The 10,299-nt window shown below is 43.7% G+C and overlaps 2 non-coding genes across 2 annotated transcripts; both read right to left on the bottom strand.

Annotated features, from left to right (window-relative positions):
- Positions 1–3,590: 3,590 nt before the first annotated feature.
- trnam-cau (transfer RNA methionine (anticodon CAU)) lies at positions 3,591–3,662 on the bottom strand. Its single transcript has one exon. It is a non-coding gene; the product is annotated as a tRNA-Met (tRNA).
- A 4,535-nt stretch (positions 3,663–8,197) lies between these two features.
- On the bottom strand, positions 8,198–8,269 carry trnam-cau (transfer RNA methionine (anticodon CAU)). The gene has a single exon. It is a non-coding gene; the product is annotated as a tRNA-Met (tRNA).
- Positions 8,270–10,299: the final 2,030 nt, after the last annotated feature.

Raw genomic sequence — 10,299 nt, 5'->3', positions numbered from 1 at the left:
AATGTTGTTCGCACTTAAAATAAATTGTTTAGCAGAGGATGGTTTCGATCCATCGACCTCTGGGTTATGGGCCCAGCACGCTCCCGCTGCGCCACTCTGCTTCCATCCACTTCAGAAAAGACTAGAACTCACAATCTATGGCTTAGGAGTCCAGTGTCTTAGGCTACTGGGATACTGTGTAAACAGTATGACCTATACGAACTGTTGGAAGAGGTAAAAAAATATATATAATGGCACTGAGACATGCCCATGAAACAACACATTTTTTAAAAATGATGTTCGCACTTAAAATAAACTGTTTAGCAGAGGATGGTTTCGATCCATCGACCTCTGGGTTATGGGCCCAGCACGCTCCCGCTGCGCCACTCTGCTCTCAGCCACTTCAGAAAAGACTAGAACTCACAATCCATGGCTTAGGAGTCCAGTGTCTTAGGCCACTGGGATACTGTGTAAACAGTATGACCTATACGAACTGTTGGAAGAGGTAAAAAAATATATATAATGGCACTGAGACATGCCCATGAAACGACACATTTTTTAAAAATGTTGTTCGCACTTAAAATAAACTGTTTAGGAGAGGATGGTTTCGATCCATCGACCTCTGGGTTATGGGCCCAGCACGCTCCCGCTGCTCCACTCTGCTTCCATCCACTTCAGAAAAGACTAGAACTCACAATCCATGGCTTAGGAGTCCAGTGTCTTAGGCCACTGGGATACTGTGTAAACAGTATGACCTATACGAACTGTTGGAAGAGGTAAAAAAATATATATAATGGCACTGAGACATGCCCATGAAACGACACATTTTTTTAAAAAATGTTGTTTGCACTTAAAATAAACTGTTTAGCAGAGGATGGTTTCGATCCATCGACCTCTGGGTTATGGGCCCAGCACGCTCCCGCTGCGCCACTCTGCTTCCATCCACTTCAGAAAAGACTAGAACTCACAATCCATGGCTTAGGAGTCCAGTGTCTTAGAACACTGGGATACTGTGTAAACAGTATGACCTATACGAACTGTTGGAAGAGGTAAAAAAATATATATAATGGCACTGAGACATGCCCATGAAACGACACATTTTTTAAAAATGTTGTTCGCACAATTTAGCTTTCTAATTTCTGTTTGCGTTTCATTTTTGAAAATAAACTGTTTAGCAGAGGATGGTTTCGATCCATCGACCTCTGGGTTATGGGCCCAGCACGTTCCCGCTGCGCCACTCTGCTTCCATCCACTTCAGAAAAGACTAGAACTCACAATCCATGGCTTAGGAGTCCAGTGTCTTATGCTACTGGGATACTGTGTAAACAGTATGACCTATACGAACTGTTGGAAGAGGTAAAAAAATATATATAATGGCACTGAGACATGCCCATGAAACGACAAATTTTTTTAAAATGTTGTTCGCACTTGAAATAAACTGTTTAGCAGAGGATGGTTTCGATCCATCGACCTCTGGGTTATGGGCCCAGCACGCTCCCGCTGCGCCACTCTGCTTCCATCCACTTCAGAAAAGACTAGAACTCACAATCCATGGCTTAGGAGTCCAGTGTCTTATGCTACTGGGATACTGTGTAAACAGTATGACCTATACGAACTGTTGGAAGAGGTAAAAAAATATATATAATGGCACTGAGACATGCCCATGAAACGACAAATTTTTTTAAAATGTTGTTCGCACTTGAAATAAACTGTTTAGCAGAGGATGGTTTCGATCCATCGACCTCTGGGTTATGGGCCCAGCACGCTCCCGCTGCGCCACTCTGCTCTCAGCCACTTCAGAAAAGACTAGAACTCACAATCTATGGCTTAGGAGTCCAGTGTCTTAGGCCACTGGGATACTGTGTAAACAGTATGACCTATACGAACTGTTGGAAGAGGTAAAAAAATATATATAATGGCACTGAGACATGCCCATGAAACGACACATTTTTTAAAAATGTTGTTCGCACTTAAATTAAACTGCTTAGCAGAGGATGGTTTCGATCCATCGACCTCTGGGTTATGGGCCCAGCACGCTCCCGCTGCGCCACTCTGCTTCCATCCACTTCAGAAAAGACTAGAACTCACAATCCATGGCTTAGGAGTCCAGTGTCTTAGGCCACTGGGATACTGTGTAAACAGTATGACCTATACGAACTGTTGGATGAGGTAAAAAAATATATATAATGGCACTGAGACATGCCCATGAATCGACACATTTTTTAAAAATGTTGTTTGCACTTAAAATAAACTGTTTAGCAGAGGATGGTTTCGATCCATCGACCTCTGGGTTATGGGCCCAGCACGCTCCCGCTGCGCCACTCTGCTTCCATCCACCTCAGAAAAGACTAGAACTCACAATCCATGGCTTAGGAGTCCAGTGTCTTAGGCCACTGGGATACTGTGTAAACAGTATGACCTATACGAACTGTTGGAAGAGGTAAAAAAATATATATAATGGCACTGAGACTTGCCCATGAAACGACACATTTTTTAAAAATGTTGTTCGCACTTAAAATAAACTGTTTAGCAGAGAATGGTTTCGCTCCATCGACCTCTGGGTTATGGGCCCAGCACTCTCCCGCTGCGCCACTCTGCTCTCAGCCACTTCAGAAAAGACTAGAACTCACAATCCATGGCTTAGGAGTCCAGTGTCTTAGGCCACTGGGATACTGTGTAAACAGTATGACCTATACGAACTGTTGGAAGAGGTAAAAAAATATATATAATGGCACTGAGACATGCCCATGAAACGACACATTTTTTTAAAATGTTGTTCGCACTTAAATTAAACTGCTTAGCAGAGGATGGTTTCGATCCATCGACCTCTGGGTTATGGGCCCAGCACGCTCCCGCTGCGCCACTCTGCTTCCATCCACTTCAGAAAAGACTAGAACTCACAATCCATGGCTTAGGAGTCCAGTGTCTTAGGCCACTGGGATACTGTGTAAACAGTATGACCTATACGAACTGTTGGATGAGGTAAAAAAATATATATAATGGCACTGAGACATGCCCATGAAACGACACATTTTTAAAAAATGTTGTTTGCACTTAAAATAAACTGTTTAGCAGAGGGTGGTTTCGATCCATCGACCTCTGGGTTATGGGCCCAGCACGCTCCCGCTGCGCCACTCTGCTTCCATCCACTTCAGAAAAGACTAGAACTCACAATCCATGGCTTAGGAGTCCAGTGTCTTAGGCCACTGGGATACTGTGTAAACAGTATGACCTATACGAACTGTTGGACGAGGTAAAAAAATATATATAATGGCACTGAGACATGCCCATGAAACGACACATTTTATAAAAATGTTGTTCGCACTTAAAATAAACTGTTTAGCAGAGGATGGTTTCGCTCCATCGACCTCTGGGTTATGGGCCCAGCACGCTCCCGCTGCGCCACTCTGCTTCCATCCACTTCAGAAAAGACTAGAACTCACAATCCATGGCTTAGGAGTCCAGTGTCTTAGGCCACTGGGATACTGTGTAAACAGTATGACCTATACGAACTGTTGGACGAGGTAAAAAAATATATATAATGGCACTGAGACATGCCCATGAAACGACACATTTTATAAAAATGTTGTTCGCACTTAAAATAAACTGTTTAGCAGAGGATGGTTTCGATCCATCGACCTCTGGGTTATGGGCCCAGCACGCTTCCGCTGCGCCACTCTGCTTCCATCCACTTCAGAAAAGACTAGAACTCACAATCCATGGCTTAGGAGTCCAGTGTCTTATGCTACTGGGATACTGTGTAAACAGTATGACCTATACAAACTGTTGGAAGAGGTAAAAAAATATATATAATGGCACTGAGACATGCCCATGAAACGACAAATTTTTTTAAAATGTTGTTCGCACTTGAAATAAACTGTTTAGCAGAGGATGGTTTCGATCCATCGACCTCTGGGTTATGGGCCCAGCACGCTCCCGCTGCGCCACTCTGCTCTCAGCCACTTCAGAAAAGACTAGAACTCACAATCCATGGCTTAGGAGTCCAGTGTCTTAGGCCACTGGGATACTGTGTAAACAGTATGACCTATACGAACTGTTGGAAGAGGTAAAAAAATATATATAATGGCACTGAGACATGCCCATGAAACGACACATTTTTTAAAAATGTTGTTCGCACTTAAATTAAACTGCTTAGCAGAGGATGGTTTCGATCCATCGACCTCTGGGTTATGGGCCCAGCACGCTCCCGCTGCGCCACTCTGCTTCCATCCACTTCAGAAAAGACTAGAACTCACAATCCATGGCTTAGGAGTCCAGTGTCTTAGGCCACTGGGATACTGTGTAAACAGTATGACCTATACGAACTGTTGGATGAGGTAAAAAAATATATATAATGGCACTGAGACATGCCCATGAAACGACACATTTTTAAAAAATGTTGTTTGCACTTAAAATAAACTGTTTAGCAGAGGGTGGTTTCGATCCATCGACCTCTGGGTTATGGGCCCAGCACGCTCCCGCTGCGCCACTCTGCTTCCATCCACCTCAGAAAAGACTAGAACTCACAATCCATGGCTTAGGAGTCCAGTGTCTTAGGCCACTGGGATACTGTGTAAACAGTATGACCTATACGAACTGTTGGAAGAGGTAAAAAAATATATATAATGGCACTGAGACTTGCCCATGAAACGACACATTTTTTTAAAATGTTGTTCGCACTTAAAATAAACTGTTTAGCAGAGAATGGTTTCGCTCCATCGACCTCTGGGTTATGGGCCCAGCACTCTCCCGCTGCGCCACTCTGCTCTCAGCCACTTCAGAAAAGACTAGAACTCCCAATCCATGGCTTAGGAGTCCAGTGTCTTAGGCCACTGGGATACTGTGTAAACAGTATGACCTATACGAACTGTTGGAAGAGGTAAACAAATATATATAATGGCACTGAGACATGCCCATGAAACGACACATTTTTTTAAAATGTTGTTCGCACTTAAATTAAACTGCTTAGCAGAGGATGGTTTCGATCCATCGACCTCTGGGTTATGGGCCCAGCACGCTCCCGCTGCGCCACTCTGCTTCCATCCACTTCAGAAAAGACTAGAACTCACAATCCATGGCTTAGGAGTCCAGTGTCTTAGGCCACTGGGATACTGTGTAAACAGTATGACCTATACGAACTGTTGGATGAGGTAAAAAAATATATATAATGGCACTGAGACATGCCCATGAAACGACACATTTTTTAAAAATGTTGTTTGCACTTAAAATAAACTGTTTAGCAGAGGGTGGTTTCGATCCATCGACCTCTGGGTTATGGGCCCAGCACGCTCCCGCTGCGCCACTCTGCTTCCATCCACCTCAGAAAAGACTAGAACTCACAATCCATGGCTTAGGAGTCCAGTGTCTTAGGCCACTGGGATACTGTGTAAACAGTATGACCTATACGAACTGTTGGAAGAGGTAAAAAAATATATATAATGGCACTGAGACTTGCCCATGAAACGACACATTTTTTAAAAATGTTGTTCGCACTTAAAATAAACTGTTTAGCAGAGAATGGTTTCGCTCCATCGACCTCTGGGTTATGGGCCCAGCACGCTCCCGCTGCGCCACTCTGCTCTCAGCCACTTCAGAAAAGACTAGAACTCACAATCCATGGCTTAGGAGTCCAGTGTCTTAGGCCACTGGGATACTGTGTAAACAGTATGACCTATACGAACTGTTGGATGAGGTAAAAAAATATATATAATGGCACTGAGACATGCCCATGAAACGACACATTTTTTTAAAATGTTGTTTGCACTTAAAATAAACTGTTTAGCAGAGGGTGGTTTCGATCCATCGACCTCTTGGTTATGGGCCCAGCACGCTCCCGCTGCGCCACTCTGCTTCCATCCACTTCAGAAAAGACTAGAACTCACAATCCATGGCTTAGGAGTCCAGTGTCTTAGGCCACTGGGATACTGTGTAAACAGTATGACCTATACGAACTGTTGGAAGAGGTAAAAAAATAGATATAATGGCACTGAGACATGCCCATGAAACGACACATTTTTTTAAAATGTTGTTCGCACTTAAAATAAACTGTTTAGCAGAGGATGGTTTCGATCCATCGACCTCTGGGTTATGGGCCCAGCACGCTCCCGCTGCTCCACTCTGCTTCCATCCACTTCAGAAAAGACTAGAACTCACAATCCATGGCTTAGGAGTCCAGTGTCTTAGGCCACTGGGATACTGTGTAAACAGTATGACCTATACGAACTGTTGGAAGAGGTAAAAAAATATATATAATGGCACTGAGACATGCCCATGAAACGACACATTTTTTAAAAATGTTGTTCGCACTTAAAATAAACTGTTTAGCAGAGGATGGTTTCGATCCATCGACCTCTGGGTTATGGGCCCAGCACGCTCCCGCTGCTCCACTCTGCTTCCATCCACTTCAGAAAAGACTAGAACTCACAATCCATGGCTTAGGAGTCCAGTGTCTTAGGCCACTGGGATACTGTGTAAACAGTATGACCTATACGAACTGTTGGAAGAGGTAAAAAAATATATATAATGGCACTGAGACATGCCCATGAAACGACACATTTTTTAAAAATGTTGTTCGCACTTAAAATAAACTGTTTAGCAGAGGATGGTTTCGATCCATCGACCTCTGGGTTATGGGCCCAGCACGCTCCCGCTGCTCCACTCTGCTTCCATCCACTTCAGAAAAGACTAGAACTCACAATCAATGGCTTAGGAGTCCAGTGTCTTAGGCCACTGGGATACTGTGTAAACAGTATGACCTATACGAACTGTTGGAAGAGGTAAAAAAATATATATAATAGCACTGAGACTTACCCATGAAACGACACATTTTTAAAAAATGTTGTTCGCACTTAAAATAAACTGTTTAGCAGAGAATGGTTTCGATCCATCGACCTCTGGGTTAAGGGCCCAGCACGCTCCCGCTGCGCCACTCTGCTCTCAGCCACTTCAGAAAAGACTAGAACTCACAATCCATGGCTTAGGAGTCCAGTGTCTTAGGCCACTGGGATACTGTGTAAACAGTATGACCTATACGAACTGTTGGATGAGGTAAAAAAATATATATAATGGCACTGAGACATGCCCATGAAACGACACATTTTTTTTAAATGTTGTTTGCACTTAAAATAAACTGTTTAGCAGAGGGTGGTTTCGATCCATCGACCTCTGGGTTATGGGCCCAGCACGCTCCCGCTGCGCCACTCTGCTTCCATCCACATCAGAAGAACCTAGAACTCACAATCCATGGCTTAGGAGTCCAGTGTCTTAGGCCACTGGGATACTGTGTAAACAGTATGACCTATACGAACTGTTGGAAGAGGTAAAAAAATATATATAATGGCACTGAGACATGCCCATGAAACGACACATTTTTTAAAAATGTTGTTCGCACTTAAAATAAACTGTTTAGCAGAGGATGGTTTCGATCCATCGACCTCTGGGTTATGGGCCCAGCACGCTCCCGCTGCTCCACTCTGCTTCCATCCACTTCAGAAAAGACTAGAACTCACAATCCATGGCTTAGGAGTCCAGTGTCTTAGGCCACTGGGATACTGTGTAAACAGTATGACCTATACGAACTGTTGGAAGAGGTAAAAAAATATATATAATGGCACTGAGACATGCCCATGAAACGACACATTTTTTAAAAATGTTGTTCGCACTTAAAATAAACTGTTTAGCAGAGGATGGTTTCGATCCATCGACCTCTGGGTTATGGGCCCAGCACGCTCCCGCTGCGCCACTCTGCTTCCATCCACTTCAGAAAAGGCTAGAACTCACAGTCCATGGCTTAGGAGTCCAGTGTCTTAGGCCACTGGGATACTGTGTAAACAGTATGACCTATACGAACTGTTGGAAGAGGTAAAAAAATATATATAATGGCACTGAGACATGCCCATGAAACGACAAATTTTTTAAAAATGTTGTTCGCACTTAAAATAAACTGTTTAGCAGAGGATGGTTTCGATCCATCGACCTCTGGGTTATGGGCCCAGCACGCTCCCGCTGCTCCACTCTGCTTCCATCCACTTCAGAAAAGACTAGAACTCACAATCCATGGCTTAGGAGTCCAGTGTCTTAGGCCACTGGGATACTGTGTAAACAGTATGACCTATACGAACTGTTGGAAGAGGTAAAAAAATATATATAATGGCACTGAGACTTGCCCATGAAACGACACATTTTTTAAAAATGTTGTTCGCACTTAAAATAAACTGTTTAGCAGAGGATGGTTTCGATCCATCGACCTCTGGGTTATGGGCCCAGCACGCTTCCGCTGCGCCACTCTGCTTCCATCCACTTCAGAAAAGACTAGAACTCACAATCCATGGCTTAGGAGTCCAGTGTCTTAGGCCACTGGGATACTGTGTAAACAGTATGACCTATACGAACTGTTGGAAGAGGTAAAAAAATATATATAATGGCACTGAGACATGCCCATGAGACGACACATTTTTTAAAAATGTTGTTCGCACTTAAAATAAACTGTTTAGCAGAGGATGGTTTCGATTCATCGACCTCTGGGTTATGGGCCCAGCACGCTCCCGCTGCGCCACTCTGCTTCCATCCACTTCAGAAAAGGCTAGAACTCACAATCCATGGCTTAGGAGTCCAGTGTCTTAGGCCACTGGGATACTGTGTAAACAGTATGACCTATACGAACTGTTGGAAGAGGTAAAAAAATATATATAATGGCACTGAGACATGCCCATGAAACGACACATTTTTTAAAAATGTTGTTCGCACTTAAAATAAACTGTTTAGCAGAGGATGGTTCCGATCCATCGACCTCTGGGTTATGGGCCCAGCACACTCCCGCTGCGCCACTCTGCTTCCATCCACTTCAGAAAAGACTAGAACTCACAATCCATGGCTTAGGAGTCCAGTGTCTTAGGCCACTGGGATACTGTGTAAACAGTATGACCTATACGAACTGTTGGAAGAGGTAAAAAAATATATATAATGGCACTGAGACATGCCCATGAAACGACACATTTTTTAAAAATGTTGTTCGCACTTAAAATAAACTGTTTAGCAGAGGATGGTTTCGATCCATCGACCTCTGGGTTATGGGCCCAGCACGCTCCCGCTGCGCCACTCTGCTCTCAGCCACTTCAGAAAAGACTAGAACTCACAATCCATGGCTTAGGAGTCCAGTGTCTTAGGCCACTGGGATACTGTGTAAACAGTATGACCTATACGAACTGTTGGATGAGGTAAAAAAATATATATAATGGCACTGAGACATGCCCATGAAACGACACATTTTTTAAAAATGTTGTTTGCACTTAAAATAAACTGTTTAGCAGAGGGTGGTTTCGATCCATCGACCTCTGGGTTATGGGCCCAGCACGCTCCCGCTGCGCCACTCTGCTTCCATCCACTTCAGAAAAGACTAGAACTCACAATCCATGGCTTAGGAGTCCAGTGTCTTAGGCCACTGGGATACTGTGTAAACAGTATGACCTATACGAACTGTTGGAAGAGGTAAAAAAATATATATAATGGCACTGAGACATAACCATGAAACGACACATTTTTTAAAAATGTTGTTCGCACTTAAAATAAACTGTTTAGCAGAGGATGGTTTCGATCCATCGACCTCTGGGTTATGGGCCCAGCACGCTCCCGCTGCTCCACTCTGCTTCCATCCACTTCAGAAAAGACTAGAACTCACAATCCATGGCTTCCATCCACTTCAGTGTCTTAGGCCACTGGGATACTGTGTAAACAGTATGACCTATACGAACTGTTGGAAGAGGTAAAAAAATATATATAATGGCACTGAGACATGCCCATGAAACGACACATTTTTTAAAAATGTTGTTCGCACTTAAAATAAACTGTTTAGCAGAGGATGGTTTCGATCCATCGACCTCTGGGTTATGGGCCCAGCACGCTCCCGCTGCTCCACTCTGCTTCCATCCACTTCAGAAAAGACTAGAACTCACAATCCATGGTTAGGAGTCCAGTGTCTTAGGCCACTGGGATACTGTGTAAACAGTATGACCTATACGAACTGTTGGAAGAGGTAAAAAAATATATATAATGGCACTGAGACATGCCGATGAAACGACACATTTTTTAAAAATGTTGTTCGCACTTAAAATAAACTGTTTAGCAGAGGATGGTTTCGATCCATCGACCTCTGGGTTATGGGCCCAGCACGCTCCCGCTGCGCCACTCTGCTTCCATCCACTTCAGAAAAGGCTAGAACTCACAATCCATGGCTTAGGAGTCCAGTGTCTTAGGCCACTGGGATACTGTGTAAACAGTATGACCTATACGAACTGTTGGAAGAGGTAAAAAAATATATATAAT

This window comes from Oncorhynchus mykiss, chromosome 7, assembly GCF_057628025.1.
Source record: "Oncorhynchus mykiss isolate SJ-2025 chromosome 7, ASM5762802v1, whole genome shotgun sequence".
Lineage (NCBI taxonomy): Eukaryota > Metazoa > Chordata > Actinopteri > Salmoniformes > Salmonidae > Oncorhynchus > Oncorhynchus mykiss.
This window is presented reverse-complemented; position numbering and strand designations above follow the sequence as displayed.